This window comes from Podarcis muralis, chromosome 15, assembly GCF_964188315.1.
Source record: "Podarcis muralis chromosome 15, rPodMur119.hap1.1, whole genome shotgun sequence".
Taxonomy (NCBI): Eukaryota; Metazoa; Chordata; class Lepidosauria; order Squamata; family Lacertidae; genus Podarcis; species Podarcis muralis.
Genome location: NC_135669.1, coordinates 34398241 through 34411740, shown reverse-complemented (window position 1 = coordinate 34411740; position 13500 = coordinate 34398241).

Here is a 13500-nt window from a genome sequence, read left to right as displayed (position 1 = left end):
TTGCACACATGCGTACGTAACGACGCCACACATGCACTGTGCATAGCGGTTTGCCACTGGCGCCACTCAAACGCCATACGCTGTAGCGGCAATGGAGGGATCCCGGTACTGTCCGTAAGGCGCTGGAGCGGCGGCGGTGGCAAACTGCTATGTACAGCGCATGTGCTGCGTCACTACATATGTAGCGACGCCGTACATGCGCTCTACATAGCACCGCGCCGCCCGGGTGTCACAATGCCTTCGTTCGCCCCTGCTCTCAATGCCCGCCTGGTCCTGGGAGAGGGGGGTCAGGAAAGCTTTCTGAAGACACTGAGTCTGTCAGTTGTCTCTCCCCTACTGCTTCTCCTTCCTGCTCCTCTTCCAATATTTCCCAGCTTCTCCCCTCTGCAGCCTCTGAACTATGACCTTCCTCAAACCACTGTTCTAAATCTATACTGTCCTCTTCTCGGGAGGAGGGAGCCGGTCCCCACCGTTCCTCCTCAGTCCAGTCCCTGACAGACATTTCCTCTCGCACCTTTCGCTTGAAATACGAAGGAAGGATTATTCTCTTTCTCCTGGGGTCATTAAACCTCTTGCTATGATATACAGGCCATGCCCTGAATTTTCAGAGGCCATCGAACCTTCGCGTAGCTGGAGTTTAATATGTATCAATCATCTGCTTTTAGAGGTACTTAAATTTTAGTGATCCCAAGCCAGCGCTGCCGTTTTGCTGTCTCCATTCGTTTCCACCTGGGCTGTTAATACAAATTTAAACAGGTAGCTCAGAGATCAATACTGCCCGACAGATCAGGGATTGAACTAAGCTATAGATCAATACTGTAGAGCCTAGTCGGCCGGCGGGAGAACCTGCGTTCCCCAACAGGCTGTGGATTTATACACAACAACCTTGTCCCATTTGTAATGCACAGAAACATTCGCGGCTTCTATTACGGCCCAGGGTCCCCTCCCCAGCCCCCCAGTCCACAAAAGCAATGACAGATAGACATAATAACACAAGGCCAATTAGTCATTGTGACGAACAGCCCCTACTTGCAGCTCGGCGCAAACTTAAGTCAGGTGGGGAGCTCGATGACTAATGGGCCACTGGGAAGAAGATGGCAGGTCCTGGTAGGCGTGCAAAAATAGTCGTGCCGGCAAATAATTCTCTCTCCTACCTAGGACAAAGAAGGACAGAGAATCTGAAAACACCTCCTCAAGGACTCCGGAAGAGGGGACAAACTTGTTTTCTCCTGCTCCGGGGGGTAGGGCTCGAACCCAAGGCTTCAAGGAGATTCCGACTAAACATACGAAAAAACTTTCTGATAGTCAGAGCTGTTTGACAGTGGAACAGTCTCCCTCTGGAGGTGGTGGACTCTCCTTCCTTGGAGGTTCTTAAGCAGAGGTTTGGTGGCCATCTGTCATGGATGCTCTAGCTGAGATTCCTGCATTGCAGGGGGTTGGACTAGATGACCCTCGGGGTCCCTTCCAACTCTACTATTCTATGATTCAGAGTTGTTAAGGGCTTTAAATACTAACACCTAGAAGAGGTTTATGGATTCCAGCTTGGAGTTTCAAAACTCTCCCTGAATTTAGAGTTCCAAATTATCTGGTTTCTGACTCCAAAGTGGCCCTTCCTTCCTTCCTTCCTTCCTTCCTTCCATCCTTTATAGCCCACATTTTCTCCAAGGAGCTCAATGTGACACACATAGTTCCCCCTCACCCTGTTTCATCCTCACAAGAGCCCTCAAAGGTAGGTCAGTAGTGACTGGGCCCTGGCAGCTCAGTTTGTCTCTTGGCCAAGTGATGGCTTTGAACTCTGGTCTCCCCAGTCCTTGTCCAACACTCTAACCACTAGGCTGCAGCAGTTCACATCAAGAATCCGAGACCAGGGGCGTCATCAGTGGTTGGCAGCACTGGACTTCGCCAGAGGCCCATGCCCCGGTCATGGGTCTTGGTACTGCTCATTCTTCCTGCTGCCACCTGTTCACCTACCCAGTGGTGGCTGCTGCCCATTGGGGCTGGTGGGGTGCAAGATAGGGAGGCCAACAGTAGGTAGAGCCAGAGCCAAAGGCAGGCAGAGCCACCCTCTGATTGGCTGCAAGTAAGTGGAGATTGGTTGTGTCAGGGTCAGCCCAGGACGTTTTCCCATTTGAGGCGACATCTTGCTGCCTCTGCTGCTCCTGCCTCCTCTACCCTGCCCCCATACCTCAGGCCATGTACAGAAGCAGGGTGGCATTCAGTTAAACATACAGCAGAAAAACTCCCTCAGAACTACACAGCCAATCAGAGCACTCTGCCTGGTTCCTAAGCAACGCCTCCACACACACACACACACACACACACCCTCCTAGCCAGTTGATTTCAACGCCAACAGAAGTAACACCAAAGTTACTAACGGAATGAGCTCTGCTGTTCAACTTTGAACATGCACACACAGCTACAAGACAGAGAAACACACACACTCACAAAGAATTCAGGCAAAGATACCTGACTTGTTTCTGATTTTAAAAAACAACATGCGGAGATTTGATTACAGGTTAAATCTGAAGCCACATCTAGTTTTACCCAAAGCAAATAGGCCAGCTTAGAATGCGGGCAGGAGTTGCTGGCATAGTAACCTAAACTGGGGTGAAGGCCACATTTCCCTCCAATTTTGGCCACCCCCTTGAAACAACACACGCTCCTTTTTCTGCCAAGGCCCTGTTAGATGAGCTTCCAAGTTGGCACCCGCCTCAACCTTCCACACTGCTGCAACAGACCAATCTGGATCAGCAACCTCTTCCAAAATTATGCTGTCCATGCCTGGTGTTGTTTTCTGTGGAGAAGCCCATTGAAGAACTGGAGTTTTCAGACACACTCCCTGCCTTTGGGAGCAGGTTCGAGAGCTCCGACCAAACACACACACACACAAACGTCGTGACACTACTCTGGCCCACTTTCATGCTCCTGACAAATGAATTTAATGCTCTACATAGCCACCTGCCTGCCATTCGCTTCCGTTGCCAGCTGTTGGGATGGCACCTTCCCAGCTCTGTCCATGGGCACTGCCTTGTGTACCTCATGCCCAGAACGGCAAAAGCAACATTTCTTGGGTAGCAAAATGACATATGGGTTGCAATCTTGCAAGCAAGCGGCATACAAAGAACGCAAGGTGAAGACAGACAAGACCTGCTCAGAGGACACATATGGGGCCAAAGGGAGACAGAAGAGCAAGGCAACTAAACCAACACTGCCACCACCCTGGAAGATCCTCACCCAATGTGTTTGCAGAACCAAGGGGCCTCTTGTAGCCTGACCCAGCCAGAACCCTCCAGGACCAGGGATGGAAGTGTTTTTTTTCTTTTGGTTTGTGTCTGGCAGTGAAAACGTTCCATCTTGTAGCCCTCTGGGTGTCAGGCTTCAGGGAATCCGATCCCCCTCCCTCGCGGCAGTAACAGAAAGACAAGAAGCTCTTACCAAAGTATTTTATTCAATATTCACAGAGTGAGACGTAGAATGCTGTCTCTTGGATAATGGTGTTGCTCTGAGTTATCCCCTCCCCCCCCCCTTCCCTTCTCATTCGTCAACAACCCCACCTCCCTTACGGTGTCTGCTTAGGGAAAATTGCCTCTGGGCTCTCTGCTCTCCTACTTTCATTGATTGCTGGGTTCTGGAATACTCTCTAGTGATAATGTGTCAGCCAGCGGTTCCTGCTCTGCTTCTCCCATTATCTCCCAGCTTTGCCCCTCTTCTGTCTCTGAGCTATGACCCTCTACAAATCACCGTTGTTAATCTATACAGTGGTACCACGGGTACGAACTTAATTCGTTCCGGAAGTCCATTCTTAACCCGAAACCGTTCTTAACCTGAGGCGCGCTTTCGCGAACGGGGCCTCCCACCACAGCTGTCAACTTATCCCTTTTTTTAAGGGAAATTCCCTTATTCCGAATAGAATTCCTCGCAAGAAAAGGGAAAAGTTGACAGCTGTGCCTCCCGCTGCCGCCGCCACGTTGCCCCACGATTTCCGTTCTCATCCTGGGGCAAAGTTCTCAACCCGAGCTACTACTTCCAGGTTAGCGGAGTTTGTAACCCGAAGTGTTTGTAACCCAAGGTGTTTGTAACCTGAGGTACCACTGGACTGTCCTCCTCTTCTCAGGAAGGTTCAGGAGTAGGTGGAGGCCGTCTCCACCATTCTTCCTCTGACGTCCAGCCCCTGACACTGGGAGGAGGCACCCTAAACCTAAGAGTTCTATCTACATGACCCTTTATTGTTTCTGCCACAACCTCTTATCCTGCTCAGCATCTAGGTCTGCATGAATCCTCAGCGGGAGACCTGAGACTGGCTCCTTGCCATGTTAACAGCTCCACATATTCATTATGAGCAAGAAATAAGGCTAAGTGGTGTCTAGCAGCCCCCCTCTAGGACCCGGAGGGGGGGAGAGTGTGATCTCCAAAGGCTGATCAATCGCCAAATGACTGATATTTGTGGAATACAGTTTATCTATATTGCAAACAGTTTTGCCTAACAATTTAACTTGGAAGGTACTGGTTTAATAAAGCTCAAAAGGAAGGTTTGGACAATTAATGATTAGGAGTTGCTGCGCCATTAAACTTCAGATAACAGACTTGGACAACATCCCGATTTGGAATGGAGTCAGAGGGAGCTTTGCTGATAAAAAGGCAGTTGGAAAAATATATACTAATAAAACTGTATTCGACGGATGAAAGTATATGATGTTTGACATGATTGAGAATCGTGGACTCAGGGACGGAGAATTATAAAGCGTCAGAATCGAGATGTGGAAAATACGGAAACAATGAGGAGAGGCAGGACTGAGATGTGGAGATATGCTTCAGAGATCCAGACCGTGGGGAGCTCCGAAAAATTAATAATTATAATTTGGACTATAATTTGGTCTTTTTTATTTTACTTTTTTATTTTAATTGGAGTATTATGATTGGATATATTAATTGGATGTTTTTTATTGGAAAATCAATAAAAATGATTTTTTTAAAAAACACAGCTCCACAACCATGCCAATAAGATGGTGAATCCAAGCCAGCAGGCACAAGATGCCACCAGAGGTTCTTTAAAATAAAATAACCTGAGTTGGCAGACGAGGATGTAACCTGGGGATAGTGGAGATTTCCTTTTCCCCTCTGTATTTTGAAATGGACAGACCTTATTTGCATTTCCTGTACTAATGCAAATCGCAACACAGTTTTCCTCCCCCGGTTTGCACGATCTACACCTTGAATCAAACCTGGCGTTCAACAGATGCATAAACATTAAACATAATTTTTGTGCTTTAAAAAAATAAAATGCAGCAAATGGGATGGAGCAGACTTGCAACCAGACACATGTGGCTAAGCTCTGCTTCCACGGTCAGAGGAAGCAATACTTCTGAATACAGTGGTACCTCTGGTTATGAACTTAATTCGTTCCTGAGGTCTGTTCTTAACCTGAAACCGTTCTTAACCTGAGGTGCCACTTTAGCTAATGGGGCCTGCTGCCACGCCGCCTCCGTGCAGTTTCTGTTCTCATCCTGAGGTAAAGTTCTTAACCTGAGGTACTACTTCTGGGTTGGTGGAGTCTATAACCCAAAGTGTTTGTAACCCGAGGTGTTTGTAACCCGAGGTACCACTGTACCACTTGCCAGAAACCACAAAGGTGAGAGGGTTTTTGGCCTCATGTCCTGCTTATGGGACAGGAATCTGCTTGGCCACTGTGAGAACAGGATACTGGACTGGATTGCCTTATGTTCTTGAAATATACTCGGAGTCCTGTAGTGATTTCATGCTCTTTATTGCAGCTCTTAGAAACAGTGATTGAATTGCCACCCAAACCTCAGGCTTTTAAATACATTATTTACACAATGAGTCCCGTCTAATTGGCTGATTCTGCTCCCCTCCTGGAGCCTGATTGGTCTTTTCCTGCAGGCCAATCAGTTATTGCATTCTACGACCCTACCAGCCTAATAGGCTGATTAACTTCCTCCTGGAGCCTGATTGGTCTTTTCCTGCAGGCCAATCAGTTGTTGCATTCTAGGATCCTACTTGCCTATTGTTCTAGGATGCAAGCTTAGTACATAACAGTTCTTGAGCTAGCAAGAGCCAGAAATCAATGAATCCATCCATCCTTTACTGCAGCCAGGAGTTTTGCAGCACTTCCGATCACCCCAAGCATCTTTCTTTTAAGATACTTCAGAGCCAACACACAAAGAAGGGGAAGACTTTGGCAAGAAACTCCTGCAACCCCATTAGTTCAGCTGGCAAACTTGCCAATGCTGCCACCGCCCCCTGCCCCCCCTTGATAGCATGGGAGTGACTTTTTTAAAAAGAAAGAATGAACTTTACAGCCATTCCCTTCCCAAAGGCACATTATGGCCAGATCAATGGACACAAACTGAGATCATTATGTGTGACTTACCTTGCCCGTTTCTTCCTCGTTTCTGCCTCAGAGGTTCTTTTGAATGCATTCATTGGCTTCCCGGGGAATTTCATTTAATATCTTGGCAGCACACTCAATTCTTCCTGTCATATCCTTGAGGCAATCTTATAAATAAAGGCCAGTGCATCTCATTACGCGACTCAGCAAAAGAGCTCTGTGAACAAGCTGCCTGGGCGCTTTGGCCCCATCGAGGACGCAAAGTATTGTCTGGGGTGTATCGCTGAAGGTTGCAGTGGGGAAAACACAATTTGGGTGAAGTCTCTTCCTTGCACAACACTCCCCGCACCTAGAAAAGCAGCACATCAAGAAGAGTTTGAGTCTAGCTTTCTCTCGGGCACATTTGTTGCCCACTCTGCACAAAACCGTTCCCTGCACTTAGAAAATTAGTGGGGGGGGGGGAGAAGCGTTTGAATCTAGCTTTCTCATAAACTTGGTCAGTTGCTCCTACATATGGAATCATAGAAAACTAGCTGGTCAAGGCAAAAGATTGAAGCCCAGCCTTCTCCCTTGGCCTCCTAGATTTAGCTTTAATACGCTAAGGTTATAATTGCACATTGTCTGAAAACGCCGCCCAGGGGAGGAGGTGTTTGTTAATTGAGCGGTAACAATTATCATTCCCCGCAGGGAATGCAGAAAATAAATAAATAAATACATAAATAAATAAATAAATCCTAGTGAAATGAGGGTGCGGGTGGCGCTGTGGGTAAAAGCCTCAGCGCCTAGGGCTTGCCGATCGAAAGGTCGGCGGTTCGAATCCCCGCGGCGGGGTGCGCTCCCGTCGCTCGGTCCCAGCGCCTGCCAACCTAGCAGTTCGAAAGCATCCTCGGATGCAAGTAGATAAATAGGGACCGCTTACTGGCGGGAAGGTAAACGGCGTTTCCGTGTGCGGCTCTGGCTCGCCAGATGCAGCTTTGTCACGCTGGCTACGTGACCCGGAAGTGTCTCCGGACAGCGCTGGCCCCCGGCCTCTTGAGTGAGATGGGCGCACAACCCCAGAGTCTGTCAAGACTGGCCCGTACAGGCAGGGGTACCTTTACCTTACCTTAGTGAAATGAGGTTTTTTTAGTGGGGAGGTAGTATTAAGAAAATGAGCATTTTGGCCCTCTGTAATGCAGATGTGGAAATTGTCCTTTGCGAACAGTATACCCTCCAACATTTCTCTGATGGAAATACAGGCATCCTATCAATAATAATAGTAATAGTAATAATTATACCCTGCCTGTCTGACTGTGTTGCCCCAGCCACTGTGAGCAGCTTCCAACATATACAAAAAGATAAGAAAACATTAAACATTTAAAAAAACAAAAAAAAAACCCTTCCCTATACAGGGCTGCCTTCAGATGGCGGGGGGCAGTCTGAAAACTCCATACCCTCCAACATTTCTCCAATGAAAACAGGGACGTCCTAAGGAAAAGCTAAGGGACGCGGCTGGCGCTGTGGGTTAAACCACAGAGCCTAGGACTTGCCGATCAGAAAGTCGGCAGTTCGAATCCCCACAAGGGGGTGAGCTCCCGTCGCTTGGTCCCTGCTCCTGCCAACCTAGCAGTTCGAAAGCATGTCAAAGTGCAAGTAGATAAATAGGTACCGGTCCGGCGGGAAGGTAAACGGCATTTCCGTGTGCTGCTTTGGTTCGCCAGAAGCGGCTTAGTCATGCTGGCCACATGACCCGGAAGCTGTACGCCGGCTCCCTCGGCCAATAAAGCGAGATGAGCACCATAACCCCAGAGTCGGCCACGACTGGACCTAATGGTCAGGGGTCCCTTTACCTTTACCTTTAAGGAAAAGCTGGACATTTTGGGATAAAATCAGAAACCAGGACGGCTTCAATGGTGTTTTATAGAAGGTGATTATTTGACTGATTATTTGCATTTTATTTTTTTTACTGATGGTTTGTTAATTATTTTGTAAGTTGTAATTGTGTGATGTTCTACTATGTTATTATGTATTGTATGTGAGCCGCTTTGTGACTCCTGTGAGTACAAAGAGGCGTAGAACTATAATAAATGACATGAGATGAAATGTTGAAGAAGCAGCCAGGAGGAACAGAGAGGAGTCCCCTCCACCTTCAAAATTCACCCCATGACCACAAAGACACAAAATGCGTCCCTTTTGTGACCTGCTAATGGAGCTGCAAAAGCATAAGTGTGTGTAGGATTCGCACTTGACCCCGTGTCTTGCTCTCTGCAGCTGCTTCCTCTCCAACTTGGCGGCTGACTTTCGTTAGCGCTCGGACCCCTGAAGCGCCTTGGGCACCCGTCAATTAGAGAGGTGCCTTCCGAGAGTCGCAACATTTTAAAAAATGCAAACAATCAAAACTCCATTATATGCATCAAAAATTGATCAGCTGTGTTCTTTGCCCTGCTTTATGGCGCACTAGGGGGCAGGAAATGAGATGTGGGCTGAGGGCCCATTCATCAGTGGGAATGAATCATACCCCACCTCTCTTGGAGCAGTTAGGGGTTTCGTTATGGACGCAGGTTGTTGTCCAAATCAGCATTGTCTCCTGCATAGTTATTTGTGTACAAGCTCACATTTTGCAAAGAGCACTAATGGCCGAGCCCAGATAATATGCTGTCGAAACAGGCAGCCGATTTCTGCTCAATAACCTTCCCAGGATCTTGGAAATAATTGGAAAGGGCACTGGTTCCCAAAGGGCAAGGTTTGCTGCACAGCCAGGTCTTAGGGGTTTGTAAGAGGTCTTAGAGGTGGATCTCCATCTCTGTATTTTTTTTAAAAAAAAAGTCAAAAAATCTATTTTCTCCCTCCAACTTGATTTACCAGGTTCTCTTTCTCAGAGTCAGGAGCCTGGGGTCTCGGAGACTGTCAGAGTCACATCATGTTCCTACCTCGATGACGGCTGGAGATTTCCAGTGCAGGAAGCAATTACAAAGAGCCTAGCTGATGTGTCATTCTCCCCAAGTCAAATGTTGAACTCCGTGTTACAGGGCTTGTCAAGCGAGCTCAGGCTCAGACTTCGCCAGAAAGCAAGTTGTCACAGGAGAGGGATTTAAAAAATATAAAATATAAAAGTCAAGTTCACCTGCTGCTAGGCAGGCGAAGTTTTTGACAACGTTGACGGATGCCGCACTTGGATAATGACACATCCTGCAGTTATCACCACGGCATACTCTCTTGCCGGCTCCGAAACCAACAAGTGGAAAGTTGCCTGAGAGAGAATAGGGCCTTTGGATTGAAAAGGGTTCCCCCTCCTTGCTCCGTTCTAAAGAGAAGGACCCCATAAAACAATTAAGTCCCAAGTCAAAACATACTTCAGTGCCAGTGGCGTAGCTTGGGTTGCCAGAGCCCAGGGTGAGGCAAGTATTGCACTCCCTGATCTAACACTGTCCGAAGCCTAGGGAGGCTAGTGTTATGTACTGAAGTTCTCACCCTGGGCCAGCAGGGGGATACTGTAGATAGTTTTCACTCAGGTCCACGTATGCAAAAGGGATTGAAAGTGACGTTCAGTGATTGGTTACAGAAAATTGTTACAGTTGCGTTGTAGTGGAGCTCTATATAAGCAGGCTGGCTGAACCCTTCAGTTCAGTTCTGTTCTGGCCTGTGAATAAACAAGAGCTGTTTGAAGAATCGCTGCGTCGTCTGATATGTTCACCCACAACTTAACAGTTAGGGCCTAAGGCACGACCCATATCAGTGACCCCCGGGGGAGCTCCTAGTTGATGTGCATCAGCAGGACTCCCCCTACTGGTGGTTAACTCCCAATAGACGGGCTGGAGTCAGATAGTCGGTTAGATCCAATGCCTAAGCCAATACCACTCATCATCTATAACCAATAAAGTTGTGGTCTTTTTTAGCCCATTAACCTTAAATATTTGAGTCATGTGTCTTTTTTCAACAGGGGGGTGGGGTCAGGACCTTGCCACGCAACATGGTTCTCTTGTTTTGAAAGCTGTCCCAAGGAGACTGATTAATATATATGCCCACAGGCAAGCTACCAGCTACTTAACATGGCCTTCTGAGGCAGCAGTTTGTGGACATACAGCATTACCTGAAATTAAAGCCGTGGACTTAATTGAAATTTACAGTCTTCGTAGAGTTTTGGTCATTCCTTCTTTAAAAACGACCTGTGCGAAAATCAATTTAAATAACCTGAATTCCAGGTTCTGGGTGTTTAGTAGCTGTTAATTCAAATGTCTTGCCTATCCAGAGGAACATTTAATTTAACAGCTGATCATTAGAAGCTCCTATTGTCCTCAGCTCTTCTTTAAATAATAGCACCCAAATGTAATGAGGGACAGTCAGAGCTGGCCAGGTTCGCAGACAAAAAGAAGTCGCCTTGTTGTGATGAAGTTGTGTTCTGGTGAAGCTACAGAGACATCTGGTGGCCATAGAATAGCAAAACACAAGAAAACTTTGCACTAGAAAACTGTGGATGCAGACAGAGGTGCATGGATGGATGCAAACACAGATATATATTTCCCAAACAGTACACATACAGAAAGACAGTGATAAATCAAAACTTTTCTCCTCTTTGAGATTTGCAACACAGTTTAAAAATGCATATGCTAGGGCAACTTTTGCATTAAAATCCCTATATCAGAAGTCAGCAATGTGCAGCCCATGGGCAGGATGTGGCCCACTAAGACAGTTTTACTGGCCCATGAGCCGCCCCCGAACCGAGCCGCCCGCTCAGCGAGTCCCCCGTGCACTGCGCTAAACCAGCACAAAGCATAGCTGTCAACTTTCGGATTTGAAAATAAGGGATCAGCAGCCTCACCTGTCCCGGGGACAGTCTATGGGATATCTAACAATCCGGGATAGCAGCGGGAAGCAGCGGGAAACAGCGCTGAAATAAGGGAATTTCCCGCAAAAAAAGGGGAAGGTTGATGGCTATGGCACAGAGCGGCACAGGGACTCGCCAAGCAGCACCGGAAATCATGTCTGCGCATGCGCAGATGCTGAAAATCGTTTCTGCGCAGGCGCAATTTTTGGCATCTGGGCATGCGCAGATGCGTTTCCTGGCATTGCGCTGCGCCAGTCTGGCCCACAGATGATCTCTGTGGGAGTGATCCAGCCCATGGCCGGTAAACCTTGCCAACCCCTAGCCTATATGAGTGAAACTAGCATAAATTGCTTCGCGCATATATATATAGTAGCTGGCAGAATCGCATGCAAAAATGTGTATACTGAGAGAAATTTGCACTAAAATGCTGGTGAATCTTCACAAAGACTTTTTAAAAGGCATCTGAAAACTGATGTGACGATGTAGAGAACTGAATGTAAGACTGGGAAAATGAGAAACGGAGTGAAACCAAAATACAGTGGTACCTTAGGTTAAGAACCTAATTCATTCCGGAGGGCCATTCTTAACCTGAAACTGTTCTTAACCTGAGGTACCACTTTAGCTAATGGGGCCTCCCGCTGCCGCCGTGCCACCGCCACACAATTTCTGTTCTCATCCTGAGGTAAAGTTCTTAACCCGAGGTACTATTTCTGGGTTAGCGGAGTCTGTAATCTGAAGCGTCTGTAACCTGAGGTACCACTGTAGACAGATTTGCCATTCCCAGATGGAGAAGAGTGTGTACAGCAGGTTCACCCCAGTTTTAGAGGGGAGCCTCCAGCACTAGGACCTGGAGACCTGTGTGTGCTCACCTTCTGCACAGCTGAAAAGATGACACCTTGAAACCCAGACGACATAATTGGCTGCTCTGCAAACACACCATCAAGAGCGTTATCATCTTATCAGCCGTAACCTAAGAGCAGTCAAATGGCTGGCTTTGTCCTTCTGAAAATCCCCTTCCATATCTAGAGGCAAGCAATGTAGCGGCAGATACCAATTAGTCTGAGTCAGGAAGGCCTCCTGACTATGGGCAGGTGGTATTGCAAGCATGTTGTGTTTGCAGTACATTAGTGTTGCACCTATGCTCAAAATGCCCTGCTTCAGTCAACTTTACAGGTGGTGATAGAAGTTGACTCTGGGTGTCTCAATGTTCGTCCCATAAGTAACAGGACTTCCGACAGCCAAATGCTCAAATTTAAAGTTTCTAATGGCTGTGGGTTAAACCACAGAGCCTAGGACCTGCTGATCAGAAGGTTGCCGGTTCGAATCCCTGCGACGGGGTGAGCTCCCATTGCTGGATCCCTGCTCCTGCCAAGATAGCAGTTTGAAAGCACGCCAAAGTGCAAGTAGATAAATAGGTACCGCTCCGGCAGGAAGGTAAATGGCATTTCTGTGCGCTGCTCTGGTTCGCCAGAAGTGGCTTAGTCATGCGGGCTACATGACCTGGAAGCTGTACGCCGGCTCCCTTGGCCAGTAAAGCGAGATGAGCGCCGCAACCCCAGAGTCGGTCACGACTGGACCTAATGGTCAGGGGTCCCTTTACCTTTTACTAATGGCTCTGGACAAATGTTGGGAACCGTCACACGAAAGGATGGACCATGGCTAACCTTTATAGCTGTAATTTGGAATGGTTTTGAGTTTTTAAGCAGTCTGGGAGGTGAGTACAGTCATACCTTGGGTTAAATATACTTCAGGTTGAGCTCTTTCAGGTTACACTCTGCGGCGACCCAGAAGTAACGGAGCACGTTACTTCCGGGTTTCGCTGCTCGCGCATGCGCAGACACTCAAAATGACGTCATGCGCATGCGTGGAAGTGGCGATACGCGACCCGCGCACGTGCAGACTCGCAGACGCATGTTACGCTCTACTCAGGATGTGAACGGGGCTCCGGAACGGATCCTGTTCGCATCCAGAGGTACCACTGTATCTTAGAAATGTAAAGCTTCTTGCTTTACAAACCATACAAGGTAAAGGTAAAGGACCCCTGGACAGTTAAGTCCAGTCAAAGGCGACGATGGAGTGCAGTCTCATCTCGCTTTTCAAGACAAAGCTGTCCACAGGCAGCTTTCCAGGTCATGTGGCCAGCATGACTAAACAGCTACTGGCGCACGGAGGTCCGTGACTAGTGCCAGAGCGCATGGAGATGCTGTTTACCTTCCCATCACAGCAGTGCCTATTTATCTACTTGCACTGGTGTGCCTTTGAACTGCTAGGTTGGCAGGAGCTGGGATTGAACAACGGGAGCTCACCCCATCAAGTGGATTCGAACTGCCAACCTTCCGATCAGCAAGCC